The sequence below is a fragment of the Lathyrus oleraceus genome, chromosome 6 (assembly GCF_024323335.1).
Source record: "Lathyrus oleraceus cultivar Zhongwan6 chromosome 6, CAAS_Psat_ZW6_1.0, whole genome shotgun sequence".
NCBI classification, from domain to species: Eukaryota; Viridiplantae; Streptophyta; class Magnoliopsida; order Fabales; family Fabaceae; genus Lathyrus; species Lathyrus oleraceus.
The window spans coordinates 315,103,349-315,116,607 of NC_066584.1; positions in this window are offsets into that span (position 1 = coordinate 315,103,349).

Genomic DNA, 13,259 nt, shown 5'->3' on the forward strand with positions numbered 1-13,259 from the left:
GACAATAACTACAACACATAACATGATTGTCACAATGAGCATTAATCTTTTGATATTTATTGTCAACTAACATTAAGTAAAACACTGAGTGGGGGAGTGAATTGAAATTGAAAGTAGCTTAAGTGTTAAATGCATATGACCTAAATTTGAGTCCAATTGATTTTGTCATTGTCAATGTTGAAAGACTTCATCACACCCCTGTTTGAGAATGGTTTTATTTAATTAACTTTACATTTGGTATTGCTTTGTCTTCTTGTTTTTTTTTCTTTTTAGGAGCAGTTGTTGAGATAAAGAGGAATAAGGTTATGTATTGCTCTTTGTCTTCTTGTTTACTTGAATTTTAAGTCTTCTACTTAGGGAATTTTTTTTATTTTCTTTTTATACATTTTTCTAAAAAACATTTCCAATCATTTTATCTATTTTAGTATAAGGAGATGATGGGAAATTGAGACACAATAAAAAAATCAATAAGTAGTGGATATAAAATTCCCCACACTTGTAGGAATCTTGAGGATCAACAACAAATATAAGACAATAAATCCGATTAAATTTTCATAGGTTCAACATAGTCAAACAAACTTTGACTAATTTTCTCACAAATTTTTAAAACCAGAAAGCAATTAAAATCAATTAAAAACAACCAAAAATAGCATAATATGAATTACAATCTCAAAACAAACAAGAAATTGCTGAGACTATTCATTGACTTATCATGATCCATAGATGCTATGAAAATATTTTTGTATTTTTCTAAAGTCAGAAAGCATTTTAAAATGAATTAAAATCATTAAAAACCAAATAATTCATGAAAATTATCAAATGAGGTCACAAAAGTAATTAAAAATCATAAGATGAAACTAGATTTTTCAAGAAAAAATTTAAAGTTGGTCTCATATTTTTCTGACCTCATATGATTTTTTTTATGAATTATTGAAAATAGAATGAATTAAAAGAAAATAAAGAGAAAATGAAATAAAGCGAAAAAAGCTGAGCCACCGGATCCGTCTCATTAAATGACGTGGCGTGTTACACGGCCTGGATCTGAGGGTGCATGATGTACTCAAGTCAACAGCGAAACACAATGAATTAAAATAGTAATTAGAATGGATGCACGAGATTAGATCATGAGGGAGAGATCCAATGGATGTGATAAGTACACATGGTGGTGGTGGTGGAAACCACCACCTTCTCGGATCAACCAAGCAGAATCCGGCCAGATATTGCAGGAAAACGAATCTCATCAAAAATGAAAAACAAGGGCATGGAAATGAAGCTTATGTGATGTAGATCGTCATTGTACCATTAGATTCCTCTCATTCTTCCTATATTGAGAGAAAAATGAAGGATAAAATCATGGTGTCCACACGAATTGATCTTGAAATGGAAAATTAAATGCACCAAAAGTTTGCCTCAAGTATGAGGACTTCAAAGAACCACAAAAACACAAGAATACTACATTGAATTGTGAGTTTCATATCCAAACAGTTTGAGCTTATACATTCAAAAATGATGAATTCCTGGCCACGAATCCTTCAAGCTTTTTGCTCCTTTTTGATCTCTGAATATAGGGAAGATGATTGGCTAAGGAATCTAGCTTTGAAACTCAACTAATGTTGCTGAATTTCAAGCTCGAAAATATTGAAAAATGGTGAGTGATTCCTTTGGTGAGGGTTGTGGTTTCAATTCAGAAGCATGTGGGATCTCTCAAGGGTCTTGAAATGAATGAGAGCAAGCCCTTATTTATAGGTAAATGCATCTGATCATCACACTTTGCTCATGTGCATGGGAATTACAATTTTGAATGCATGGGCCTTTGTGGACGTGTGAGAGGCCCATGAATGGTTGAAGGGACTTGCTGAGCTCATGTGGAAAGCATGTGGTCATGCACATGGAATGGAAAAGGCTTGCATCTCAAGTTTTAACATAAAATGTCAAAAATACACATAAATGAAGAAAAATTCGAATCTCTCAAATGGTAGATCCAAATGACTATTGTGATAATGGTTGGAAAGCTCTTGAAATAAGGAATAAAAGTCATGTTGGTAAAAAAACATTTGACATGTTCAAATTGATCAAAACTGGCTTGGAAAGTTCAAGTGTAAAACATGTTCAAATCACTTTGAAAAAGTCAACCAAAAGTAAGCTTGATTAAACCCCTCTGACCTTATGATAAAAGCTTCAAATGAAAACGTCTCCAACATAAAAGTTGTATATCTTTTCAATAAAGCCAATTTAGACTCAAAGTTTACATCATTTTGATTTTCTATGACAAAGTTATGGGCATTTGAAGTTGGGTACTTTTTCAAATTCAATGAATTAGGTCAAAGATGACCTATAATGTTTTGCAATGGAACATGTATTTAATTTAGGATTATGAAATTGTGTTCAATAGAAAATTTGAAGTAGACATCTCAAGCTTTCCAATTCCTTCAGCCCCACCTCAAAATCATAAAAATTGAGAAAGTTATGCCCTTGGCAAGTTGACCCAAATTTAGGATTTCAGCCAAAATGACCTATAATGTTTTGAAATTAATGATGACCTTCCAAGCTTCAAATGGACTTTTGGTGAACAGGAAAGTTGTTCATATGTGTCTTAGGAACATGTTTTCTTTTGAGGTCATCTTCATTTCACAAACACATCAAAAGTTATATCTCATTGAACCTCAACTTAGTCAGATGACTTAACTGATCAACTTTTCAAGGTCAAACTTCCAATCTTGAAGAATAAATGATTGAAGGGACTCAAATAGGCTCATGTATTCATAAAATTATAAATTAAATAACTTCCCTTGATTAAATTTGATCAGAGGTTGAGATTGCTTCATGGGCAAGGCACAATCAAATCATGGTGAAATTAGGGTTTCCTTGGGAAACAATCTTCAAGCCCTTTGGGTTATCTTGATCAAATTGGCAAATTGAGATACTTGGGAGACATATATGATGATTAGGAACTTTGTGGATGATAGGAAAATAGCAAGTGTACTATTTTTCTCACTGTAGAAATAAAAGGGAAATTCCCCGTTTGTCGATCTCAAGGACTGCTTGACGACACAGAGTCTATAGATTGTTTCAATTAGACAAAAGCCTTTGGTTTTTGTGTTGTGATTAATTATACTACCAATTGCAGATAAATAAAACAAGTAAAAAGGTTGAGCGAGATACAAATGAGAGAAGATTGCTAGGGTTTGGTGAATGAAACTTCTTGCAACAGATATAATTTATGAAGGTTTAGACAATATTCCTGTCCAATTAAGTCCGGTCCTCCAGATTATCTATTCCTAATTCCTTAGTGAAAAGACCTTTGATTATGTAACCTAATTACTATGTCCATAAATAATTAAGTTCATACTCAAGCATTCAAATATCAAGAATTACCGGTCAGATAGAAAATCCCTAGTCCTAGGTTATTTTTACTATCCAAAGTTCTTATCCAGATCAATGAATAATCGCTGTCCAGCTTAAACTATTCATATTACTCATCATTCGTTGGTCCGACGAATAAAGCATAAAGAACAGTAATAAGAACAAATCAAATGAAAAGAAGAAATAATCAATGCATTCATAAACATCAAATCTGTCACATTCAGAATCAGGGTCACCCCCTAGCAATGGGGGGTTTAGCTACTCATAATCGAAATAAAAACAAAGATTAACATTGTTGTCATTACAGAATTTCGTGAGGAATCAATCTTCAATCGTCGGGAAACTCTTGAACATATGAATCCTTTGATAATCGTAGAGTCTCCAGCTCTCAAAACGCGTCTCTTTTCTCTCCAAATCGTCTAACCCCTGGAAAATCGTGTTCTGCCCTCTTAATAGCTATTCAGTTGGACTTTTCCTAATTTTGTGCTCCATACGCATACTGAGCTGTCCCATACGCGTACTGCACGTAAGGCAGCCTCTGATACGCGTATTGCCCAGGTTGGTACGCGTATTACCCAGTCTGGTACGCGTACTGCCCAGTCCCATACGCGTATCACCAGAGGCTTGCTATTTTGCTTGATTTTCCATCCCTCTGGTCATATGCGTATACTACGCGTACTGGGCAGGTCCATACGCGTATCATGTAAGGCCATACGCGTATGGACAGCAGGTTCTCCAAAAAATGATTTTTTCTTCCGTTTTCTTGCTCGGGCTCAATTTCGCATCTGACGTTTGATTCCCTGAGCTTCCAAACTAGTTTTTTACCTGCTAACATACCAAAAAGTGTAAAATATCCTCAAGAAACTCATAAGTAACAACACACTTAATATTATAGAATTGAGCTTATATCCAACTAAAAATGCTTCAGTTTACACAATTTACCTGACTTATTTACGGTTAAATAGTGGAATGTCTAGCATAAATGGTGACTGATCACAACCCCAAACTTAGCTTGTTGCTTGTCCTCAAGTAACATTTTATTACCATCAAAGATCATGTCACCCCAAACTTACTGTAAAACAGTTCTTACCACAATACTGCTGAAATCTTTCGCACTGGACCTCTTGATGTTTTTCAGGTTTTCTGATTCTTCCACATAACCAACGAGCTAGAAACTCTTTCCCTCAGAGATATGACTTTACCTGTCAGCTTATATCACACTCTCACCAAGTCTCTCTGGGTTAAAGTGTTATCACTCTCAAATCACAATATACAATATCAAATCAGAAGTTTGAATAAATTCTCTCATCCTATCAACATGTACAATCACACACACTTTTTGAGGTCTTTTAGGGTTGTAACGGGGCTTTGGTTTAGGTAGGGTATGAAATTGGAACAAGGGTTTTTTTTTTCTTTTTTTCCTTTTGGGTTGTAACGGGGTTTTGGTTTAGGTAGGCTATGAAATTTGAACAAAGGTTTTTGGGTTCAGAGTACATGAAATCATTCTCTCACTACGTTTCTTTTCTATTATTCCTGTAGGGTTATGCAATCCTCTTTTCCTTTTATATATAGTGAATGTAGCATCTTTCAAAAGCTGTTCTTTTATTGTTTTTCGCTTTTCTCTTCTTTTTTTTTTCTTTTCTTTTTTTTTCTTTCTTTTATACTACATTCACTTACTATTCACGTACTGCAAAGCTACCCCAAACTTAAAGGTTGTTATTCCAACAGCAACCCCAAACTTAGATAGAAACGTAGAGATGAAATTAATCCTCACATATTCTGAACAGGGTATGATAGGTACAAGGTCATGGCTTTTAGAAAAAAAAACGGGTATATCAGAAATAAATGATTAACAGGCTCAACAGGGTAAAACAATGGATAATATAATAATAATAAAGGGATGGCTAGAAAGGATCTAGGTGATAAACAAAAACATGCCTCAGTGTGTGTATTCGTACAGCTAATAATAACAAAAGAACGTACGCAAACCAAGATTGATAAAGACATACCTGATATCTCTCATATGATGTTAAGTGTTTGGCTTTTTATGATCTCACCAGGACGGATTAAGCTGACTTGTTCTATCATACCTCTGAGTTCAAAGTTCATGCTCGTGGTTCTGATGTTAATCTTAACCAGTGCATCCAATCATAAACAACAGTATCTACAGTCAGGGGACTGAAAGAGAGGACGCCCCAAGTATTTGGTGTAAGTGATCAAGAAACCCAATAGCCAGACATAGTCACGTATCTAACGAAATAAACAGGAAAATGGAGGTAAACCAAATCAAATTCATTAGATTAAGACAACCTATAATAGGTGATTACATCAAAGCAAAATAAAATAAAAACTGAATAAACCTAAAAAACAAAAATACATAGAGAAAACCAAAAGTACAAAAAAACATAATCAATCACCCAGTCCACCGTCCTGCATATGGGTATCAAAGTCAATCTCATCTGTCGGATCCAACATAGTGTGCCCTCGTGCGAAGGCAGAGATAGGCGTCAACGTCTCTGTATGACCCACCGGAGTATGCTGCTGCTGAGGTGGTGTCTGGTGCGGTGGCTGCTGAGGTGGCTGCTGCGGAATCTCTCCCCCTATCTGAACTGGCTGGTTCCACCAAGGAAAGGTGAATTGGCCAAAGTGAGGTGCTGGAGGCGGTCCGGAGAATCTATCTCTAAAGCGCTGTGCCTCCTCCCAAAGATCTGTCTGATGAGTAAGCACTCTCCCTGACAGTCCATACTGAAAGCAGAAGTCCTGCATAACACAAAATTGTGACATTTGCATCCGGTACTCTCTGGAGTTCTCATCAATCGGAGGAGGCTGAGGTGGCTGTGTCTCTGCTGCAGTCGGCTGAGCCTCCTGGTGCTTCCCTCCCTGTCTCGTGGTCGCCTCAGAGGTCGGGGCGGATCATCTGTGACCGTCCTCTCCTTCATCCAATGGGCGTTCAGCGGTGCAGCCGGTCGCAACATCAGTGAATTATAGAAATCCGGAACCCCAGCTTTCTTGCACAACAGGTAAATCACAGTCGCATGACCTAAGGATTTCTTTGGCGACTGAGCGATGTCATCCATATCAGCAGCAATGATCTGTCCAATATTCACTTGTTTCTGATGCAGGATCTGATGAAGAAGTAGGGCACGCTCTGATATCAATTCCGACCCGCTCCGATTAGTGCTCAAATTATGATGAATGAAATATGCCAATGCCTTAGGAATCGGAGCTAGATCAACTACCATAATCTTCGCCGGAGAGATTTTTGAAGTGGGTGCCCAATCGTGACCTGGCCTAATCAGTGAGTTTTTCATATCAGTGTATGGCCAGTAGTTCTTGTCAGACCGTTTCATTTCGGTAAACGGGCAAACAGAATCATAGAATTTGCATTTCAGCACACTGTTAATCGTCTTCCCATCATATTTGATTACTTTGCCCCTTACCCATGAAACGAACGCTGCATTCCCTGTGGGGTCTTCTTCATCAGAAGTTACCCGGAGTGCATTAGCGTAGAACTCCCAGATCAGATCAAGTGAAACCGATTGGATTTTGTCATTGAAGTAGATTAACTTCTGCTTTTTGAGAATATTAGTGACCTCTGGAAACGTATCATTCTGATACATCCAGTGTTTTTCTTCGACCATGCTTCGACTCTTGATTTGCTCATATCTATCTTCATGGTATGTGGTACGGAATTGGTTGACCTCGTTTGGTGATTGAGACATGATATGGATCTGTAGCCTGAATGAAAAAGAAGAAAACAGAGAAAAACAAAGCAGTACGCCCAAAACACGTAACGAAAACAGTGAGAAAATGAAGTCCGTACGGACAAAAACTATATAAGCATGCCCACAAAATGATACGCGTATGATACGCAGCCAATACGCGTACCTGGCTCCCTTACGCGTACCATACGCGTATTGATCTGCCATACGCGTATCATACGCTGCTCAAACCAGTGCAAAACGTGATCTGCGTAACAGATCACGTATCAGAATGTGATACGCGTATGGCCTGGTCCAATACGCGTATCATACGCGTATTCTTATCTTTTACGCGTATCATACGCGTTTCACCAGAGGATGGCATTTTTGTTGTCCAATACGCGTATCAGGAGATCCATACGCGTATTGGCAGATTCTCATTTTCATTTTCAACATTTTTTTTCTATTTTAATAAAAAAAATTCTTTTTCTTAAAAAAAAACTGACTCGGGAAAAATAAAATGACAAAACCAATCAAACCTCCCTTGGGTTGCCTCCCAAGCAGCGCTTCGTTTAACGTCGCATGGCTCGACGGGACACCTCATACTCAGATGAGTTTAACAGTTTCAATTGGTCCCCCTTCACCGGGATTGTATGGTTTCAACCTCTGACCATTAACTTTGAAGGTGTCGCCATTCTTCTCATTTTTAAGCTCTATTGCTCCATAAGGAAGTACTTTGTTAATGACGAACGGTCCAGACCATCTTGACCTCAATTTCCCTTGGAACAGCTTCAACCTGGAATTAAACAGCAGTACAAGTTGTCCCTCCCGAAATTCCCTCTTCTGGATCTTTTGATCATGCCATTTTTTTTTGTTCTTTGTAAATTTTGGCATTTTCATAAGCTTGATTCCTGAATTCTTCCAACTCATGAAGTTGAAGAATTCGGGATTCACCAGCTTTGAAAAGATCACAGTTGAGGAATTTGGAGGCCCAGAAGGCTCTGTGCTCGAGTTCGAGTGGTAAATGACAAGCCTTACCGTAAACTAATTGATAGGGGGACATACCTATTGGTGTTTTAAATGCAGTCCTGTATGCCCACAATGCATCATCCAGCTTTACTGACCAATCTTTCCGAGAAGCACTTACCGTCTTTTCTAAGATCTGTTTTATTTGACGGTTGGATACTTCCACTTGCCCACTCGTCTGGGGGTGATATGGTGTGGCTATCTTATGTTTGACATTATACTTCTTCAACAGATTCTCCAAGAGTTTATTTATAAAATGCGTACCTTGGTCACTAATTAAAGCCCGTGGTACCCCAAACCTAGAGAAGATGTTATGCCTCAAGAACTTCACCACCACTTTAGCATCATTTGTTGGTAATGCCACAGCCTCTACCCACTTTGACACATAATCGACCGCAACCAATATGTAATTCTTACCAGATGATGGCGGAAACGGTCCCATAAAATCAATACCCCAAACATCAAACAGCTCCACTTCTAGCATGGAGTTTTGCGGCATCTGATTCCGCTTTGTAATGTTACCTATTCGTTGGCACCTATCACATTCTCGGACTATAGAATTTGCATCCTTGAAGAGCGACGGCCAATACAAACCCGATTGGAGGACTTTTGCTGCAGTTCTATCTCCACTGAAATGTCCACCATACTCCGAATTATGACAAGCTTTCAGAATGTCGGCTTGCTCTCTTTCTGGAACACATCTTCTGATCAAACCATCCACTCCCTTTTTATAGAGAAATGGATCATCCCATAGGTATAACCTGCAATCATAAAGAAACTTTTTCTTTTGGTGAGAATTAAAGTCATCAGGTATAACCCCACCTACCACATAGTTGGCATAGTCAGCAAACCATGGTATCTCCTGAACAGCAAGTATTTTCTCATCAGCGAATGTGTCCTGAATAGGATGTTCCTCCTCCGTTTCTTTGATTGGGGACATGCGAGATAAGTGGTCCGCGACCGTGTTCTCGCACCCCTTTTTGTCTTTGATTTCCAAATCAAACTCCTGAAGGAGGAGGATCCATCTCAAAAGTCTCGGCTTTGATTCCTGCTTAGCAAACAAATACTTTAAAGCAGCATGATCAGTATACACAATAACTTTTGAACCAAGCAAATACGATCTAAATTTGTCAAAAGCATAAACCACGACCAACAACTCCTTTTCGGTAGTTGCATAATTCATTTGGGTCGGGTTAAGGACATGACTAGCATAATAAATCACATGCAATAATTTGTCCTTTCTCTGTCCTAGGACAGCCCCCACAGCAAGGTCACTTGCATCACACATTATTTCGAAAGGCAAGGACCAATCGGGGGCGATTACAACAGGTGCACTGATCAACTTACTCTTTAAAGTTTCGAAAGCTACCATGCAGTTTTTATCAAAATTAAATTGCTTGTCCTTGACTAGCAAATCAGTCAATGGTTTGGCCACTTTTGAGAAGTCCCTGATAAACCTGCGATAAAAACCTGCATGACCCAAAAAACTCCTTATCCCTTTTTCATTCACCGGAGGGGGGAGGTTAGCTATAACCTCCACTTTGGCTTTGTCCACTTCAATTCCTTTGTGGGAAATTTTGTGTCCTAGCACAATTCCTTCCTGCACCATGAAATGACATTTCTCCCAATTGAGAATAAGGTTAGTTTCCTGACATCTTTGCAAAACAAGAGACAAGTTAGCTAAACAATTATCAAAAGAAGAACCAAATACAGAGAAATCATCCATAAACACCTCCATATACTTTTCAAGCATGTCGGAGAATATAGATGTCATACACCTCTGAAAAGTAGCTGGGGCATTGCATAGCCCAAATGGCATCCGTCTGTAAGCGAAAATACCATAAGGACATGTAAATGCAGTTTTTTCCTGATCTTCCGGGGCTACAGCAATTTGATTGTATCCCGAATATCCATCCAGAAAGCAATAATACTCATGACCTGCAAGTCTTTCTAACATTTGATCAATAAAAGGGAGAGGAAAATGATCCTTTCTTGTTGTTGTGTTCAGTCTTCTGTAATCGATGCATACTCGCCACCCTGTCACTGTGCGAGTTGGGATCAGTTCATTCTTTTCATTTAAAATTATTGTGGTTCCTCCTTTCTTTGATACCACGTGCACTGGACTTACCCACGAGCTGTCAGAAATGGGGTAAATCATTCCCGAATCTAACAACTTTACAACCTCTTTCCTTACCACTTCTTTCATTGCTGGATTTAACCTCCTTTGTGGTTGTACTACTGGTTTCTGATTATCCTCCATCAGTATCTTATGCATGCATACTGTGGGGCTAATACCTTTTAAATCCTCAATAGTCCACCCAATAGCACTTTTATGTTTCTTTAGTACCTGTATCAACTTTTCCTCATCTATTGCATTTAGCTCAGAACTGATAATAGCAGGATAATTTGTTCCAGATCCTAGAAAGACATATTTAAGATTTACAGGTAATTGTTTTAATTCAAAATTTATACCTGGTTTACATACCTTTTCATTTTCTGATTCTGGTGAAGATCTCAGATCCTCCCACCGGCGTGGTTTGGATTTCATCCAAAGAGGTTGTGTATCCAGCATGGCAAGCACTTCTTTTTCTTTTTCATTATCATTCTCTTCAATCTCTCTGACCGACAGACTAAGAACTCTTTCCAATGGTAATTTAGGAAACTTCCTTTGCATTGTGCTAGTTACCATTTGATCAATTACTTCCACAGAGTGGTTGTAAGAACAAAAATTGTTCTACAACAGATTCCATGATTTTGATGATAACAAAGGATGAAACCAAAAATGGCACCCTAACGAAAAGTTTCTAAGTGTGCAGGGTTCTAAGGAAAGAAGGAAGAAATCATCAGATACAAAATCTTATCAGATACAAATTATCAGAAGACCAGGAGCATCTGAAGTAGAAACACGTTCAAGAAAGTCTAACTCTGAGCAAAACAGCAAAATATCAGAAGCATCTGAACAAGAAGTACGCTCTAGAAGTTCTAACTCTGAACAACCGTATGTCAAACTCCAGAAGCTCTCAGCGCTATCTGAAGAAACCATCAGAACTCAAAAGAGATCAACATCAGAAGTTAGATAGCAAGATTCCAAGATTCTCAGAAACATGAAGACTCTGATCATGGATTTGCTAAATAAAGGAAGAGTAACGTTAACTTCAAATAAAGGTATGGAAATGGATTTCCTAATACAGAAAGAGACGTTAAACTCCAAATTCAAATGAAAAGGAACTATATTTGGAAAGTAGTCATTCGAGGAGAGAAAGTTGTCTTGGCAAGAAGCTATATAAGTTATGGCATTAATTCAAATTATTGGCCATCACCCTCAACGACTACTTCACTCCTATATATAAAGGACTGCAAATCAACATTAATACTACAAGCATATACTGAAACATCAACACACATAAAAACGTTTTATTCTCTCAATCTTCACAAAGCTTTTGCTTAAAAACGTGAAACAATTTGTTCTTACTGTTGTAATATTTGCTTATCTTAGAAGCACTCTAGATTACACAAGTATTTATCTTTGTTGTATTTCCTCAAGTGACTCTGCGCAGTCTGTATACTTGAGAGGACTAAGAGATCTTTTTCTTAGACGTTGTTTGTAATCAATCTTTCAAGATTAGTGGATTAAGTCCTTGTTGAAGGCAAAATCACCTTGGCCGGGTGGACTGGAGTAGCTTTGTGTTATAAGCGAACCAGTATAAATTCCTTGTGTGATTTTCATTTTGTAAAAGCGCTTATTTTCCAAAACAATTCAAACCCCCCCTTTCTTGTTTTTCTCACCTTCAATTGGTATCAGAGCTCCGGCTCTGTTATTGATTTTCTAATCAAACACTTAACAGTGTAGAGAGATCCAGAACGAGAAAAACTATGGCTCACACAAATGAAAAGGATAGTTACAATGCTAAGCCTCCTGTCTTTGATGGAGAGAAATTCGATTACTGGAAAGATAGAATTGAAAGTTTCTTTCTAGGCTATGATGCTGAACTCTGGGACATTGTCACAGATGGATACAAACCTCCTGTCACAGAGGATGGAGCTGAAGTTCCCAGAAGTAAGATGTCAGATGATCAGAAGCGAGTTTTCAAAAATCATCACAAGGCCAGAACCATACTCCTCAATGCTATATCTTACAACGAGTATGAAAAGATCACCAACAGAGAAACAACCAAAGACATACTTCACTCTCTGAGGATGACTCATGAAGGAAACTCTCAGGTCAAAGAAACAAAGGCTCTGGCGCTTATCCAGAAATATGAAGCTTTCAAAATGGAAGATGATGAAGCCATAGAGGCAATGTTCTCTAGATTCCAAACTCTGATTGCAGGTCTCAAGGTTCTAGACAAAGGATACACAACTGCAGACCACGTCAAAAAGATAGTCAGAAGTCTGCCAAAGAAATGGAGACCCATGGTTACTGCTCTGAAGCTGTCAAAGGATCTGAACAATATCAGTCTTGAAGAACTTGTCAGTTCCCTCAGAAGCCATGAGATAGAACTAGAGGAAGATGAGCCTCAGAAAAGGAACAAGTCTGTAGCATTAAAGTTCAGATATGAAAGACGCAAACCTGACAGAACCAAAGCTCTCCAGACAGAAACTGAAGATACTGATGACTCTGAACCAGAAGATTCTGATGATGAAGAAGAATTGTCCCTCATGACCAGAAGAGTTAAACAACTCTAGAAAAAGAGGAACAACAACTTCAGAAGACCAAGACCCAGAGGGGATCGATCAGAATCAACCTCAAAAGGTAAAACTAACAAAGATATTACTTGTTATGAATGTAAAGAAACAGGTCACTACAGGAATGAATGCCCCAAGCTAAAGAAAGACAATTCTAGAAAAGAAAGCTTCAAGAAAAATACCTTCAGGACAAAGAAAGGATTAATGGCTACCTGGGATGATAGTGAATCTGGGTCATCAGAATCTGACTCTGATGAACAGGCCAACGTGGCACTTATGGCTACCATATCCAGAAGCAGCTCAGATGAAGAATCTGAAGAGGTATTTTCTGAACTCTCTCGATCTGATCTAGAATCATGCTTGTCAGAAACTCTTAGCTCATATCAGAAATTAAAACAAAAGCTTAAAAACATAAAAGGCTGTCTTAAAGCAAAATTTGAAGAATGTAGCAAGCTTGAGATGACAATTTTAGCGCGGGAAGAT